Genomic DNA, 17,319 nt, shown 5'->3' on the forward strand with positions numbered 1-17,319 from the left:
CCCCATCATTGCCTTCACCCCATCACTCCCCTCTCCCCATCACTGCCATCTCTTCATCATTGCCTTCACCCCATCACTCCCCTCTCCCCATCATTGCCTTCACCCCATCACTCCCCTCTCCCCATCATTGCCTTCACCCCATCACTGCCATCTCTCCATCATAATACACTCCTCATAGTCCTTCATATAGTATAATACACTCCTCATAGCTCTCCATATATTAAAATACACTGCTCAGTCCTCCACATAGTATAATACACTCCTCATAGTGCTCCATATTGTATAATGCACCACCATAGTCATCCATGTAGTACAATTCACTTCCCATAGTCCTCAATACAGTATAAAGCAGCCCACATATAGTATAATGCAGCCACCTCAGAGCATAATGCAGCCACCCCACAGAGTATAATGTAACCCCCCATAGAATATAATGCATCCCCCCTCATATAGTATAATGTGGCCCCCTCATAGAGTATGATGCAATCACCCCTCATATAATAAATATAATGTAGCCCCCCATAGAATATAATACAGCCTACCCCATAGAATATAATGTAGCCCCCCATAGAATATAATACAGCCCACCCCATAGAATATAATGCAGTCCCCCATAGTATATAACACAGCCTCCACATAGAATATAATATACCCCCATAGTATATAACGCAGCCTCCCCCATAGAATATAATATACTCCCCCAATAGTATATAACACAGCCCGCATAGTATATAACACAGTCCGCATAGTATATAGCACAGTCCGCATAGTATATAGCACAGTCCACATAGTATACTGCACAGCCCGCATAGTATACAGCACAGCCCGCATAGTATACAGCACAGCCCGCATAGTATACAGCACAGCCCGCATAGTATACAGGACAGCCCGCATAGTATACAGCACAGCCCGCATAGAATACAGCACAGCCCGCATAGTATATAGCACAGCCCGCATAGTATATAGCACAGCCCGCACAGTATATAGCACAGCCCTCATAGTATATAGCACAGCCCGCATAGTATACAGCACAGCCCGCATAGTATACAGCACAGCCCGCATAGTATACAGCACAGCCCGCATAGTATACAGCACAGCCCACATAGTATACAACACAGCCCGCATAGTATACAGCACAGCCCGCATAGTATACAGCACAGCCCGCATAGTATACAGCACAGCCCGCATAGTATACAGTGCAGCTCGCATAGTATACAGCACAGCTCGCACAGTAGATAGCACAGCCCACATAGTATATAGCACAGTCCGCATAGTATATAGCACGGCCCGCGTAGTATATAGCACAGCCCACATCTTCCCCCCCCCCCCGAGAATGGCCCCACAGTCCAGTACTCACTGCTATGGTAAAAAACAAAACAAAATCCTCATCTCCATGTACCCACGCTGCTCTCGACTCCTGTCTCAGTGGCTCTGCACTGCCTGGCACAAAGTGAGTGCGCGATGACCTCATCATGCACCCGCAGTGTCAGAGGCAGAGCGGGGAATGATGGGAGAGGGAGCATCAGCTGACGCTCTCTCCTCCATCATTGCTTTGAACTCTACCGGCAGATGCCGGTATAGTTGAACGTGGCGGCGGAGGGGAGTCGGCGTCACGGGCCCCATAGCGGCTGCGTGATGTGCCGCTAGCTGGGGGCCCCTGGGGGAGCTGGGGCCCTAGGCAGCTGCCTGGTCTGCCTGGCCCTAACGCCGGCCCTGACTGTACTTTGGATCATGAGCTGTTCCAAGCCTCATCCATACTTTTTTCTTCCCATCATTCTGGTACAGTTTGAGCCTCGGTCTGGGGCTCTATGCAAGATCTCACCTTGTGGGGTAAAAATAATTCAGAAAAAGGTCAGGAATTTGCCCAGAACTACACGGGAGGACCTGTTCAATGACCTGAATATAGCTGGGACCACAGTCTCAAACATTATTGTTAGTAACACACTATGCTGAATGGATTTAAATCTTACAGGGCACACAAGGTCTTTCTGCTCACGTCAGAACATGTCCAGGCCCATTTGAAGTTCAGCAGTGACCATCTAGATCAGGGGTCTCAAACACGCGGCCCGTGCACCACGTCTCACTCCCTGTGGCAGGGGGAAGGCACGCATTCAGGAGCGGCGATGGCTTTGGCTGTTCTGTGTGCACACACTGCACAGGACCTGTGATGAGGTCACAGGAGGGGGAGGAGTCAGGGTCACATGATCAGGGGCCTCAGTGTGTGCAGGAGGGACGCTGGTGTCTGTGTGCTGGTTGTCATGGTACTGGATGAAGGTAAGTGCGTGGGTTCAGGAGGGGTTTACATGGTGGATGGAGCAGAGCCCTGTGCATTCGAGGTGTATGGAGTGGAGCCCTGTGTGTACGAGGTGTACGGAGTGGAGCCCTGTGTGTACGACGTGTACCGAGCGGAGCCCTGTGCGTAATAGGTGTATGGAGCAGAGCTGCATGTGTACAAGGTGTGCGGAGCCGCGCGTGTACGGGGTGTATTAAGTTTGAAAGGAATGCGGCCCCCCAGCTCAAATTTTATTTATGTGCGGCCCATTTACTCTGCCGAGTTTGAGACCCCTGATCTAGATGATCCAGAGCAGGCATGAGAGAAGGCCATGTGGTCAGATGAGACTAAAATAGAACTTTGTGGCATCAACTCCACTTGCCGTGTTTGGAGGAAGAAGGATGAGCACGACCCCAAAAACACTGTCCTGTTGTGAATTCTCTTTCTGGGCTCCCTCTGGTGGTTACTGGAGGTAATTGAGCTGGTCAGATTGACAGAGGCTTGCCACCTGATAATGATGATGACGATTGGAGATCTGGGATTTCTGACTGGTGTATTTAAGACAGCTGACTTCCTTCAATCCCTGCTGGTGATTTTCTTCCTGTGCCTCCTGAGGTCTGATGTCTCCTGCACTGTTCCTGCATGGTTCAGGTAAGTGGTTCATTTGCTAATCTTTTTGCTTTTGATCTGGTTTGTCTATCTCTGCTTTGTGCGGGTCAGCTTGCTCCTACTGGGGCTGTGCTGGATCACCGCCCATATGTTACTGCTTGTGTCAGTTTGTTCTGTCCCCTGTTATATTGGTCTCTTTTTGCTTTGCTTTCAGTATATACCAGAGTGCTGATATAGTGGGGGCAAAGTCGTATGGCTTCGGTGTTTTTTGTGCATCAGAGGTGTTGGTTTTTTCAGGGTTTTTTGCGTGATTGCAGACAGTGTCTTTCCTTTCCTGTCCTGTCTAGTCAGTTTGGGCCCCATCATTTGCTCAGTCTATTTTTCTGCCTGCGTTTATGTGTTCATCTTGTCTCACCAACAATATACGTTTGGGGGCTATCTATTCCGTTGGGGTCTGCTCCAGGGCAGTTTAGATTTCACCTTTCTTGCTTTAGGTTAAGTTAGCTCTCTGGCTGTGCCGAGGCATCTAGGGCATCGTAGGTACGCTCCACGGCTACTGCTAGTTGTGTGGATAGGATCAGGGGTCTGCAATCCGCTTAGTTACCAACCTCTCTGGTTTTCTGTGGCTTAGCCTGTTCCTGCTATCCTCCTCGGTAACCCATTCATAACACCGTCCCAACCGTGAAGCATGGTGGGGACACATCATACTTTGTGGTGCTTTTTTGCAAAGGAGACAGGACGACTGCATTGTATTCAAGGAAAGATGGATATGGTCATTTATTGCAAGATTTTGACAACAACCTCCTTCACTCAGTAAGAGCATTAAAGATGGGTTGTGGCTGGGTTTTCCAGCATGCCAATAACCTGAAACACACAGCCAGGGCAACTAAGAATCAAATAAGGAGTGGTTCCATAAGAAGAATTTCAAGGTCCTCTAGTGGTTTAGCCAGTCTCCAGACCTGAATCCAAATAGAAAGTCTTTGGAAGGAGTTGAAACTCAATGTCAAGCGACAGCCCAGAAAGATCTGGAGAAGATCTGTATGGAGGAGTGGGACAAAATCCCAGCTGCAGTGCGTAAACCTGGCCAAGAACTACAGAAAATGTCTGACCTCTGTAATTGCAAACGAAGGTTTTTGTAACCAAATATTAAGTTCTGTTTCTCTGTTGGATCAAATTCTCATGCAATAAAATGCAAATTAAGGCTAGTTTCACACTAGCGTTTATGAGCGCAGCGACGGCCTGCGCACGGCCGCCGCTAAGCCCCGCCCCCTGCCGCGCCTCCACCGGTAGCTCCGCCGACCGGCGCATGACGCTGCATGCGCCCTGCGTCCCCTATCTTTATCACTGGGGGCGCAGGCCGTGCGCAGTATGCGTTTGGCGGTGCATGCGTCCTTTCGACGGTGCGCCGACCTGCGCCAAACGCAACCTGCTGCAGTTTGGTTGCGTCGGCGCACCGTCAAAAAGGCGTCATGCGCAGCGTCATGCGCCGGTAGGCGGAGCTACCGGCGGAGGCGCGGCAGGGGGCGGGGCTTAGCGGCGGCCGTGCGCAGGCCGTCGCTGCGCTCATAAACGCTAGTGTGAAACTAGCCTAATTATGTAAAAATCATACGTGATTTTCTGGATTTTTTTTTTTTAAAGATTCTGCTTCTCACAGTTGAAATGTACCTACAATAAAAATGACAGACCTCTCCATTCTTTGTAGGTGGGAAAACTTGCAAAACCGGCAGTGTGTCAAATACTTATTTTTCCCACTGTAAGTGAATAGCATCTCCCAGCGGGTTAAAAATGCAGCAGCAGACAGCTGTACTCTGTAGCTGACACCCTGCAGCATTAGGCTCGATCGGTGTTGGCATCGTCCATGGCCATTAAACCCATTGGATGCTGCTGTAAATTGTGATTCCGGCATCTAGATAGCTGGCAGAGTGCGGGGGCTCCCTCTCTAACCCCATTAGCATCCTGATATCATGATTGTGTGGTCCTGATGGGTGCTATGGCAATTTGGGGCCAAATAATGGCCTTAGGCTATGGGCCCACGTAGCATTTTAAAACGCACAATGAAAACCGGACTCCTTCTCAGAAATCGCGCGATTTCACCGCGATTTTACCGCGATTCTATTCGCGATTTTGCCACGATTTTCTCAAGCACTTTCCAAGCGATTTGAAGCATCGCTTGGAAAGTGATTGACAGGTTGGTCACACTCGTCAAACATAGTGTTTGACAAGTGTGAGCAGCTTTTTACTATTGAGGCCGCCTATGCAGCATCAGTAGTAAAAGAATGTTAAAAATGATAAAAAAATAAAAAATCGGGGTATATTTACCTTCCGACGTCCCGCGCTGCCATCCCGGGCCTCAGCGTTCCCAGTATTGCCTTGAGAGACCTGTGATGACGTTGGTCTCGCGTTGCTATAGCGATCTCACGAGACTACGTCATCACAGGACCTTGCCGCAAGGCATTACTGGGAACGCTGAGGCCCGGGATGGCAGCGCGGGACGTCGGAAGGTAAATATACCCCGATTTTTTATTTTATTCTTTTTTTTACAGGGGTATGGTACCCAGGGCCTGGAGGACAGTCTCCTCTCCTCCACACCGTGGGTACCAACCGCACATGAGACGCTTAACTTCCCGCATGGTGGGCATAGCCACATGCGGGAAGTAAGCGATTCTCATGCATTCCTATGGGTGCAGAATCACGGCAATTCTTTGCGATTCCGCACAAAAGAATGACCATGCTGCGATTTTTCCCGCGATGCGATTCCGCCGCGGAAAAAAGCGCAGCATTAGCACATCATGTGCGGAATGCCATAGGAATGCATGGGGTGCGTCATGTACAAGATTTTTAAATGTTTTCGCAGCGTTTTTGCACCGAAAATCACGGCAAAAGCGCTTAAAAATCGCATCGTGGGCACACAGCCTTAGAGTCTTTAAAATATAGTGGCGTGTTCAGAAATAAGTTAATTTAGGTGGTAAAAATACCATTATTTTCTGTCATGTCACTTTGAATTAATTCCTGAAAAGCACTTGAAAAGTTAATAAATTACTTGACAGCAGTTTTGAATATGCTGGGGATTGCTGTTTTTAAAATGGTATCACTTTTGGGGAGTTTCCAATATATAGGACCCCCCAAAGTCATTTCAAAACTGAATAAGTTCTCTGAGAAAGCCAGTTAGGACTCGGTTAAATCCTAGCACTGCAGGTCTTCATTAGATGCACCTGGCTAGCTTTGACTAAGCACCAGAACATGTGTTCTCCTGACTCTCAGTCAGCTGGGGAAGTGGAGCAGAGTGGGTTTTATTGGTGCTGGGGAGAGACTAACCAGATTCTCTATGAAAGGAGTCTGCACAGGGCTGTGTGCAACAAACTGCGAGTATTGGTGGCTTCTATGTGTGAGTAGCATGGGTCTATTTTGCTAAGTGCCTGGACAAGGCTAGGGATTTTGTGTTTATGTATTTGTTTTGGTGCTGTGCAACCTATGGAAATAAATATCACATTGTTTTGATCCAAGAATCCAGTGCCTGTGTGAACGCTGCCTAGTGCTAAGAGTGAATCCCTACAGTCCCTAAAAAAAAAAAATAAGTTTTGTAAATTTCCTTGAAAAATGACTGCTACAATTTTAAAACTTCTAACATCCTAACAAAGTAAAAGGACATAATGTAAAGCAGCTCTAAGGTAAATGCTATTTATTAACTACTTTGCATGGTATAACTATCTGAATAAAAGAATAATCATTCAAAGTTTGAAAATTGCACATTTTTAGACATTTTTGTCAAATTTCTGATAATTTTAAAAATAAATGCAAAACATATTGACCTAGATTTACCGTCATCATAAAATAAAATATGTCATGAAAAAAAGTCTACAAATCACTGGGATACGATGAAGCATTCCAGAGTTATTGCCACATAAAGTGACAAATGTCAGATTTGAAAAATGTTAAAGACCTGTAATTCTTAAACCCTTACTCCAGTTAGGATGTGAACACTCTCAAATTAAGGGCCCATACTCACTTGTGAGAGACTCGCATGATTCTTGTACGAGTCTCTCGCATGAAAACCTGGTAATGCCGCCGGCACTCGGACCGGAGCGTGCGGCTACATGTATTTCTGCGCAGTCGCACGCTCCGGTCTGAGTGCCTGCGGCAGTGCCACATTTTCATGCGAGAATCGTGCGAGTCTCTCGCAAGTAAGTATGAGCCCTAAGGGTACGTGCACACGCTGCGGATTGGGGTGCAGATTTGGCCGCTCGGATTTTGTAAAATCCGCAGGTAAATCTGCAGGTCAAAAGACCTGCGGATTGACCTGCGGTTCTGCCCTGCGGTTTTTCATCTCCACAATGGAGGAGATGGCATACCGCAGCAGAATCCGCAGAAAGAATTGACATGTCTGCACTGCGGTTTTTTATTCCCATAGGGAATAATGATACTGTACACCGCAGCAAAAACTGCTGCGGACCCGCAGCGACCAAATCCGCTGCGGAACCGCAGCAGAATCCGCAGCGTGTGCACACACCCTTAAGCTGAGAGTCTGCACTATAAAGCCCCTATTGATTATATAACTGTATCTTGAATATGTTTTCATAAACCGCTAAAATGTATTGTAGTAGTTGTAGTTTTGTATATAGGGAACTCGTATATTCTTGTACATAGGTGCAGTATCATAGTAGTTATATTCTTGTACATAGGGGACAGTATTATAGTAGTTATATTCTTGTACATAGGGGGCAGTATTATAGTAGTTATATTCTTGTACATAGGGGCAATTTTTATTATAAACCAAACATAAATACAATTATAATAAAACAAAAATCATCCAGTATTACAAAACACAAACCACTTAGGTAATATATACACAGCACTACATAATCAGATCATATTCATAAATAAATTAAAGCGTCCACACCTGGGGATGGAAAAAGAAAGTTAGAAGAGAAAAAAAAAATTAAATTATCATATTTTCTGACTGAATTTTACGTTTCTCCATAACGTTATGTTTCCTGGACTCCTTCCAACTTCCAGTGATTTTATCCACCGGAGTTCTGACATAACCTGATTGGCGGCAGCGGTGTGATCGAACAGCTCATTGTGCAGTGACACCCGGGTTCTCATGTGCCAGTGATAATATTTGATGACACTGATTATAATGTACATCGTCTCTTTGTTGATGTCATTAACAGTGGAGGGGACACCATAGATTATGTCGGGATACTTTAGGGTCCGCAGTCTGGGGATTTTTAGATTAGCTGACACTTCCTCCCAGATCTTCCTCCCTCCCCAGCAATCACATATAAAGTGCTCCATAGTCTCCTCCTGCTGACAACCAAGGGGACAATTCCGATCAGAGACACACAGATGTTTCAGGTTCCCTCTGACAAAGAGCCGACTATGCAGTGAAAGCCAAGTGACATCAAACAGTTTAGGAGGTAGCCGTTTCCCGTTTAGGAACCTAAGGCTTTCCTGCAGGGTGGTGGTGACACAATCTCTCAGGGCCAGTGGAGAGCAGAAGAAAGTCCTACATACACGAGAATACAGGTCTCTTCTGGTATTGCTCTCAATGTAAGACCTCTCCAGTCCCCACCTCCTAACACACTTCAGTCCATAGTCCAGATACTGGGGGAGGTGGTCACCTGTCCATCTCTTCCTCTTGAGACTGCCGCCTCGCACCAAGATTCTGCAAAAGGCAATATCCAGTACCTGATACTATTTACCCACAGGGAGCTACTGTTTGAGTCCATGTTTCCAAAATTCACCTTTAGAAACAAGGAGTCAAAGAAAACCCTTGGATTCAACATTTCCAGCCCACCCTCTCTCCGCCGTAGGTACGTTATTCCCCTCTTTATTAGGTTCAACATATTCCCCCACAAGAGCTGGAAGAACAGGCTGAAGAGCCTCTCTGAGAAAGATTCTGGCAAAGGGAAAGCGACAGAGACATACAAGAAAACGGGGACCAGGTATGTCTGCAACATTGTGACCCTTTCTCTGTAGGTCAGCCTCCAGTTCTTCCATCGCTGAACCTTTGCATTTCCGGTTTCCAATTTCTCCTCCCAATTTAGCGTAGCATTATCATCCCTCCCAAATTTAACCCCTAGGATCTTAATATGGGTGGAGGCTTTGGAAAACTGCGGCAGATCAAAGCTGGGCTCAGTATCTAATGTCCACAGAGCTTGACTCTTTTCAAGGTTGACAAGAGACCCGGAGGCCTCTGAGTAGCTTCTGATGGACGCAGATAACATCTGCACCTCACGAGGATTGGAAATCACCAGCGTCACATCGTCCGCATAGGCAACAACATTCAGAGGCGGGCAGTGGGGGACCTGCACCCCCTGAAAATCGCACTCCTGCAGTGACCTCAGAAACGGGTCTAGGGCAAAAACATACAGGAGCGGACTCATTGGGCAGCCCTGTCTCACCCCCGCCCCAACTCCAAAAGTGTCACCCTGCCAACCATTAATCAGAGGAAAGCTCACCGCCTCTCTGTACAACGTCTTCAGCCAATCCACAAATTGTCCCGGAATACCGTACTTTGACAAAGTGGCCCACAGATAGTCATGATCAACCCTGTCAAAGGCTTTAGCCTGGTCCAGACTAACAACATATCTCCCACACCGCAGAGCTTTACATCTCTCAAACATCTCTCGTATCGAGATGACTGCTCCAGAGATGTTCCGCCCTTTTACTGTGCCAAACTGAGAGCATGCCAACAGTGCCGGGGACAAACAGACTAATCTAGAAAATAGGATCTTTGCTAGAATCTTCCTGTCCACATTCAAGAGGGCAATCGGCCTCCATTTCTTGATGTCGCTCGGCTCTTTACCTTTAGACAGCAGAATTAACGAGGACACTCATGGATGGAGGCATCAGGTGATTTTCTAGACAATTTCTATACACATCCACGAGAATTGGAGCCAGGAGGTCTCTGAATTTCTTATAAAATTCTGCCGTTATACCATCTGGACCTGGTGCCTTCTTCAGATATAACTTATCAATAGCCTCCTTAACTTCCTCCACCCTTAATTCTGCTGTCAAAGGAGAAAAGTCTAGATCATTAGTATCAGGCACTGGAGTTGCCTCCAAGAATTGAGTCATCTTATCTTTATCCAAAACTTTCCTCTGAAACAAGTCAGCATAGTAAGATCTCTCACCACCTCCAGGACACCCTCCCGTGAATCTTGCAATACACCCTGGGAGTCGGTGAGACCCGTGACCATTTTTTTGGCCACCCTCTCCCTGCAATTCTCAAAGGGATCAGGGGCCCCTAAGGACCCATAATCCCGTTCAAGGACCAGGGAGGTATACCTGCTATAATGATACTGCTTTATCTCAGATTTCAGCCGGTCGATCTTCACTTTGTCATCTCCGCCCGCCGAATACAGTGACTCCAATTCTTTGCGCAGCTTTAGGTACTGGCTGTACTTATTCCTCCCTTTATTAACTGACAGTCTCTTTAAGAGGGATCTGATATCCTCCTTGACGTTCTCCCACCAGTCGGTCATGTTGTCATAGAAGTCAACCCTGTCTAGATGAAGCTGGATAAGGGAGTGAACATGGCTCTGAACATAGGCATCATCCAGGAGACTGGAATTGAGCTTCCACAACCCTCTACCAATGTCCGGACGGTTAGAGGAACCCAAAGAGAAGCACAAGGCAAGGTGATCAGAGTAAGCGACTACCTTCTCACTCAGGGCGCCGACAGCCTCAGTAGGACTGACAAAAGCAAAATCTATTCTACTGCTCCTGTTGGAACATGAATATGTGAATTTTGGCTGTCGCCCACCCTGTGTGAAAACGTCAGTCAGTCCTGCCTGCATTATGACGTTATGTAGGACCTTACCGTCCCTGGTCACTGCCCTGCCTGAGGAGCTGTCACCTGATGTCATTATGGCATTAAAGTCCCCCGCCATCACCACTGGAAGAGAAGTGAAGAGGTAAGGCTTGACGTCATTAAACAGCTGGATCCTGTCAGTCACTGTCTGTGGCCCATAGATGTTAATAAGCCGGAGTCGCCTCCCATGGATAGTGACTTCCAGGACCAGACATCTTCACATGACCACCTCTGTCATCCTATGCACAGTCACATCATTGGTGTTAAACAGGACAGCGACCCCGGCGTAAGGCTCCACAGCCAGTGACCAGAAAGAAGGACCGGACCGCCATTCCCTATCAGCCTCTCTCATAAGCCCCAGAGATGTCAGTCGTGTCTCCTGCAGGAAGATGACATCTGTTTCCAGATATTTGAGATGTTCATACACCGCGTGTCTAGTTCTCCTCAGCTTAATGCTATTCACATTGCTCGAGGTCACTGTCAATGAGAACCCCGCCATCACAACACAATATAGAAGGAGCAGAGTAACAGCCATCATCATGAGTCAGAGATGTCCATGTCAGACTCTACCTAAGGTTCCACAGATAAGGGCTTCCGCTTTGGCGGGGGATGGTCCTCTATGTCCCTGTCACACTCAGCATCAACTTTCCTCAATTCTTCCTCATAATCGTCACCATTGGAGTCAGATAAAACTCCATACTTGTTGGACACGACCATCACTCCTGCAGAATTCTGAACCTTCTTACTAGCAATCTGACCAGTGTCATATTCTGCTTCAGGTTTACGGGAGGATGTGTTCTTTTTCTTCCTTTTATTATTATTAATGCTCCAGTCATCAGATACAGACAGCGATGCTGAAGGGGGGGGTATCTGAGGCTGCTGGACCTGATGGACGACCTCCATGTTCCCCTCTGCACCCTGCTTCTCTGGTGCTGCCTGAGTGGACTCCTGGTGGGCATCTGAGTTGGTCAACATCTCTCCTGACATTAAATACTCCTCCTCATGTGTCCCTGCCACCACATCCTCATCCTCCTGAGCCTCTGCCCCTGCCATCACTAACTCATCAGGGAAGACTCTGCAGATGTTGTGCCAGGCGTCTGGACAGTCCCTGCGAGGGTGGCCCATCCTACCACAGAGGTTGCACCTGACGTCCCGGCAGTCTGCAGCGACATGGCCGATTGCCCCACACAGACTGCACTTCACCACAGTACAGGCGTTAGCCAGATGACCTTTCCCTCCACATTTGAAACACTTTCTGGGTTGCCCGGGATAATAACACCTTCCCTTCTCCCTCCCAATGAAGAAGGAGTTGGGTAAGTGGGCAGTGATGTTATCACATTGCCGTAATTTCACCAAGACCCGCCACCCCATTGTCCAGATACCATCCTCATCTCTGACCTTGGTGAGTCCAGAGACGAGGTCACAGTGTCTCCGGAGCCACACCTCGATGTCCTGTGGAGGAACGGCCTCATTCCAGAAGGTGATATTCACTGTGACAGTGTCCGGCCTGGAGATAGGAACTAACACAAACTTTTTCCAGCCCTCAGCATCTCTGAACTTGGGGTAATTAGCCCAGAATCTATCCAGGTCAGACATGAGCTTGAAGCTGACCTCGTAGCCCTGCCTGTCCTGAAGATTAGACACTACCAATATCTCATTTGCCACAAACCCCATATGGCCGCAGAGCAGCTCTCTCACCACATACTTGCGTTGTGGCAGATCCTCCTTGGCACCTATGTATTTAAACCGCACCACATTAATGCGTTTGAATGTCTGGCCGGTATACCTGGCGCTGGAAGTGAAGGATGGGGCGCTGCGGCTCCAGGCATTCCTGGGGGGCACCTGCCGGGTCACACTTGGCTGACTGACAGTGAGAGGGTCTGCAGCAGGGGGGTTTGTCACACCTTGTGGATTAGATGGCAAAGGGGGATAATCACACATATCATGCACATTATCATAAGCAGCATCATTATCAGACAGTGCGACGTCCATTACAGAAAGTGAAACCCCTCCAACCCCCGACGCCATGGGCACTGCATCCCCAGCCACAGTCTGTGCTTCAGCCTCAGCCTCATCAGCACAAACAGTCTCACATACACTGTCCTGCTCCTGTGTGGGGCATTCTGGGACCTGTGATGCCTCTGATGGAGTCTGCAGTGTGTGCTCCTGTTCACACTCGGCTGCCTCAGCCTCATCAACACAAACAGTCTCACATACACTGTCCTGCTCCTGTGTGGGGCATTCTGGGACCTGTGGTGCCTCTGATGGAGTCTGCAGTGTGTGCTCCTGTTCACACTTGGCTGCCTCAGCCTCATCAGCACAAACAGTCTCACATACACTGTCCTGCTCCTGTGTGGGGCATTCTGGGACCTGTGGTGCCTCTGATGGAGTCTGCAGTGTGTGCTCCTGTTCACACTCGGCTGCCTCAGCCTCATCAGCACAAACAGTCTCACATACACTGTCCTGCTCCTGTGTGGGGCATTCTGGGACCTGTGGTGCCTCTGCTGCAGTCTGAAGTGCATGCTCCTGTTCACACTGAGCTGCCTGCTGCAGTTGTTTTCCCTCCTGGAAGCAGAAGCGGGCAGCCTGTAACACTGGCCGTGTCCGCTGCTGGGGGGTCCCGTCCTGAACATCAGGGGTCCTGGCCTCTACAGCACAGTCCTGCTTGTAGGAGGCGAACCGCTCGCGGTTCCTGTAGGTCTCTGCCAGGGGCCCCATGCTCTCCAGCACAGATTCAGTGTCCTGCACAACACTCGCCAGCTGTACACCCAGTGTGTTCAGTCTCAGGTCATATGCGTCATTACTGGCAGGATTAGTGGCCTTTACACTATAGATGAAGTCTACCTCCATTTGCAGTGCTTTTTTTTGCTGCTGTAACTCACCCAGTTTTCGGACAAGTCCCGGTATCTCATCCGCTAGCTGCAGCTCGGGTGCACGCGCCGGCCCCACAGGTTTAGTCTTGACCAAGGGTACAGGGGTTTTGAAGACCATCTTGTGCGGGTCCACCATAGATGGTTTTGTGGCTCCTTGGCTGGATGCAGGCTCCGCAGCAGGTTTATCGCTGCCACCCGATTGCGACCGTGTGCGTCCTGACCGCGCCATACTGCCATGTTGCTGTAGGTTTTCCTGGATTGTCTGCCTTTCCAAAGACGTCCGTCTCTGCCTGGAAGCAGGAGAGGTGATCTGCACAGCTGGGGCCAATCTCACCTGTGCACCTGGCAGGAGCTGCTTACTGACTGGGGAGCTACAAGACTTCACATTCTGCTGGTTTCCATCACTCACAGAAACTTTTCCTTCTTGCTTCTTTGCTGGAACTGGAGAAGGCTTTCCTCCCAAAACTTTAGTCACAGTTTTCTCCTCCTTCACCGAACTGCTGCAGCTTTGACTCGCTGCATTCACTGGTCTCACAGTGGCATTGGGATTAACATTCCCATTAGTAGAAGCCTGGGAGGCTAGTCCCAGTGTAGGCCGGGAAGCCTGGGCCTTGCCTGGGGAGCTTCCCCGCCCAGGGTGGCCCCTCCATGGGCTTGCTCCAGACATCAGGAGAACCATTGACACACAACCTAACAGCTAGGAGGCAGTATTATAGTAGTTATATTCTTGTACATTGAGGCAGTATCATAGTAGTTATATTCTTGTACATAGGGGCAGTATTATAGTAGTTATATTCTTGTACCTAGTGGCATTATTATAGTAGTTATATTCTTGTACCTAGGGGCACTATTATAGTAGTTATATTCTTGTACATAGAGGCAGTATTATAGTAGTTATATTCTTGTACCTAGTGGCATTATTATAGTAGTTATATTCTTGTACATAGGGGCAGTATTATAGTAGTTATATTCTTGTACATAGGGGCAGTATCATAGTAGTTATATTCTTGTACATAGGGGCAGTATTATAGTAGTTATATTCTTGTACACAGGGGCAGTGTTATAGTAGTTATATTCTTGTACATAGGGGACAGTATTATAGTAGTTACATTCTTGTACATGGGGGCAGTATTCTCGTAGTTATATTCTTGTACATAGGGGGCAGTATTATATTAGTTATATTCTTGTACATAGGGGCAGTATCATAGTAGTTATATTCTTGTACATAGGGGCAGTATCATAGTAGTTATATTCTTGTACATAGGGGCAGTACTATAGTAGTTATATTGTTGTACATAGAGGGCAGTATTATAGTAGTTATATTCTTGTACATAGGAGCAGTATTATAGTAATTATATTCTTGTACATAGGGGCAGTATTATCGTAGTTATATTCTTGTACATAGAGGGCAGTATTATAGTAGTTATATTCTTGTACATAGGGGCAGTATTATAGTAGTTATATTCTTGTACATAGGGGCAGTATCATAGTAGTTATATTCTTGTACATAAGGGCAGTATTATAGTAGTTATATTCTTGTACATAGTGGCAGTATCATAGTAGTTATATTCTTGTACATAGGGGACAGTATTATAGTAGTTATATTCTTGTACATGGGGGCAGTATTATAGTAGTTATATTCTTGTACATAGGAGCAGTATTATAGTTATATTCTTGTACATAGGAGCAGTATTATAGTAATTATATTCTTGTACATAGGGGGCAGTGTTATAGTAGTTATATTCTTGTACATAGTAGCAGTATTATAGTAATTATATTCTTGAACATAGGGGGCAATATTATAGTAATTATATTCTTGTACTGTACATAGGGAGCAGTATTATCGTAGTTATGTTCTTGTACATAGGGGGCAGTATTATAGTAGTTATATTCTTGTACATAGGGGCAGTATTATAGTAGTTATATTCTTGTACATAGGAGCTGTATTATAGTAGTTATATTCTTGTACATAGGGGCAGTATCATAGTAGTTATATTCTTGTACATAGGGGCAGTATTATAGTAGTTATATTCTTGTACATAGTGGCAGTATCATAGTAGTTATATTCTTGTACATAGGGGACAGTATTATAGTAGTTATATTCTTGTACATAGGGGCAGTATTATAGTAGTTATATTCTTGTACATAGGAGCTGTATTATAGTAGTTATATTCTTGTACATAGGGGCAGTATTATAGTAGTTATATTCTTGTACATAGGGGCAGTATTATAGTAGTTATATTCTTGTACATAGTGGCAGTATCATAGTAGTTATATTCTTGTACATAGTGCAGTATCATAGTAGTTATATTCTTGTACATAGGGGACAGTATTAGTTATATTTTGTACATAGGAGCAGTATTATAGTAATTATATTCTTGTACATAGGGGGCAGTGTTATAGTAGTTATATTCTTGCACATAGTAGCAGTATTATAGTAATTATATTCTTGAACATAGGGGGCAATATTATAGTAATTATATTCTTGTACTGTACATAGGGAGCAGTATTATCGTAGTTATGTTCTTGTACATAGGGGGCAGTATTATAGTAGTTATGTTCTTGTACATAGGGGCAGTATTATAGTAGTTATGTTCTTGTACATAGGGGGCAGTATTATAGTAGTTATATTCTTGTACATAGGGGCAGTATTATAGTAGTTATATTCTTGCACAATGGGGGCAGTATTAAAATATGCTATTAGAACAATTTCATGTATTTTGGTTATTTAAACAAGTACTTCTCTCTTTAAGAATAATTTACTATATTCCCCGTCCTTCGGGACCTCATTCTGTCAATATATTTTGCATTTTGGCATGCATTGCACTAAAATCAATTACATTCCGATACAATGTGGAGGGTGGCCTCACAGGTGTATAGTTTTGTACATACCTAGACTGTTTGTATTAGAAACATGTTGCAGTGAAAGTGTTAAATCTATAAGCAGGAGAATAGTAAAGAGCAGGAAGAGAGCTGTTTCTGGTAAGTGAATGGTATCTGCGCAACTGGAACAGTGACAGGAATTGCAGCCATTACAACATTCACACATACAGCATCAACATGTCTCAATTCTCCAATCTGGCAATTACATGCATCGCAGTAACGGAGGCGGTCAGCGTATCACTAATGGGGGCCCACCAATGTGTCCTACCCACCCAGCCACCCAACATCCCTCTCATTATACATGCAGCTATGAAGCTTCCTCTCTTACGATGCCATAGTCATTGATACAGAAACAGCCTGACCTTGCCTGTCGCTGGAGGAGATGCTGAGGACGGAGATGCTGCCTGGGCGGTTGCCAGGATCACTAGCTATTACCAAGGCTGCCGTCTGTTTTTTTTTTTTCTGAGCAAGTTCCTGTTGTTAATGAACCTCTGTACTGTCAGAGGCAGAAGTCAGTGACCACAACGGATGGAAGACACTGTGCAATATGCACTTTTTCACAATGAATTGTTGGATGGTGGAGAGGCTGCGCAATAATTTCATCCATCATTACCTACAATGTCAGCAGGGCCAGTTTTAGAGAAAGTGGGGCCTTGGGCAAAAGTTTAAATATAAGTTTCATATATTCTACATCACACAAAGATTTCGGCAGGTGCAGAGTTCAGGCCATTAAACGAGCGTGATCAACAGCATTGAAGTTGTTCGACGCTTGTTCCCAAGTTTCTTTGCACCGGCTGAGGAAGAATGATGGGGACATATAGTCCTTAATACAGTATAATGCACTCCCCATAGTCCTTGATAGAGTA

The 17,319-nt window shown here is 46.3% G+C and overlaps 1 protein-coding gene across 5 annotated transcripts in view; it reads right to left on the reverse strand.

The window, feature by feature from the left end:
* The window catches only part of LOC141067728 (uncharacterized), a 187,226-nt gene that overhangs the window by 160,881 nt on the left and 9,026 nt on the right, over positions 1–17,319 (reverse strand). The window contains exon 1 of one of the 5 annotated variants that reach the window (XM_073558169.1): positions 16,816–16,916. The exons of 3 other annotated variants lie outside the window; for them this stretch is intronic. The gene's annotated coding sequence lies outside the window, so the exon portion shown is untranslated. Of the gene's footprint in view, positions 1–12,483; positions 12,584–16,815; positions 16,917–17,319 lie in introns of those variants that run through there. One more of the 5 variants, XM_073558180.1, reaches the window with a different exon arrangement.

Source organism: Dendrobates tinctorius, unplaced genomic scaffold (assembly GCF_039654945.1).
Source record: "Dendrobates tinctorius isolate UK_male_01 unplaced genomic scaffold, ASM3965494v1 ptg000013l, whole genome shotgun sequence".
NCBI classification, from domain to species: Eukaryota; Metazoa; Chordata; class Amphibia; order Anura; family Dendrobatidae; genus Dendrobates; species Dendrobates tinctorius.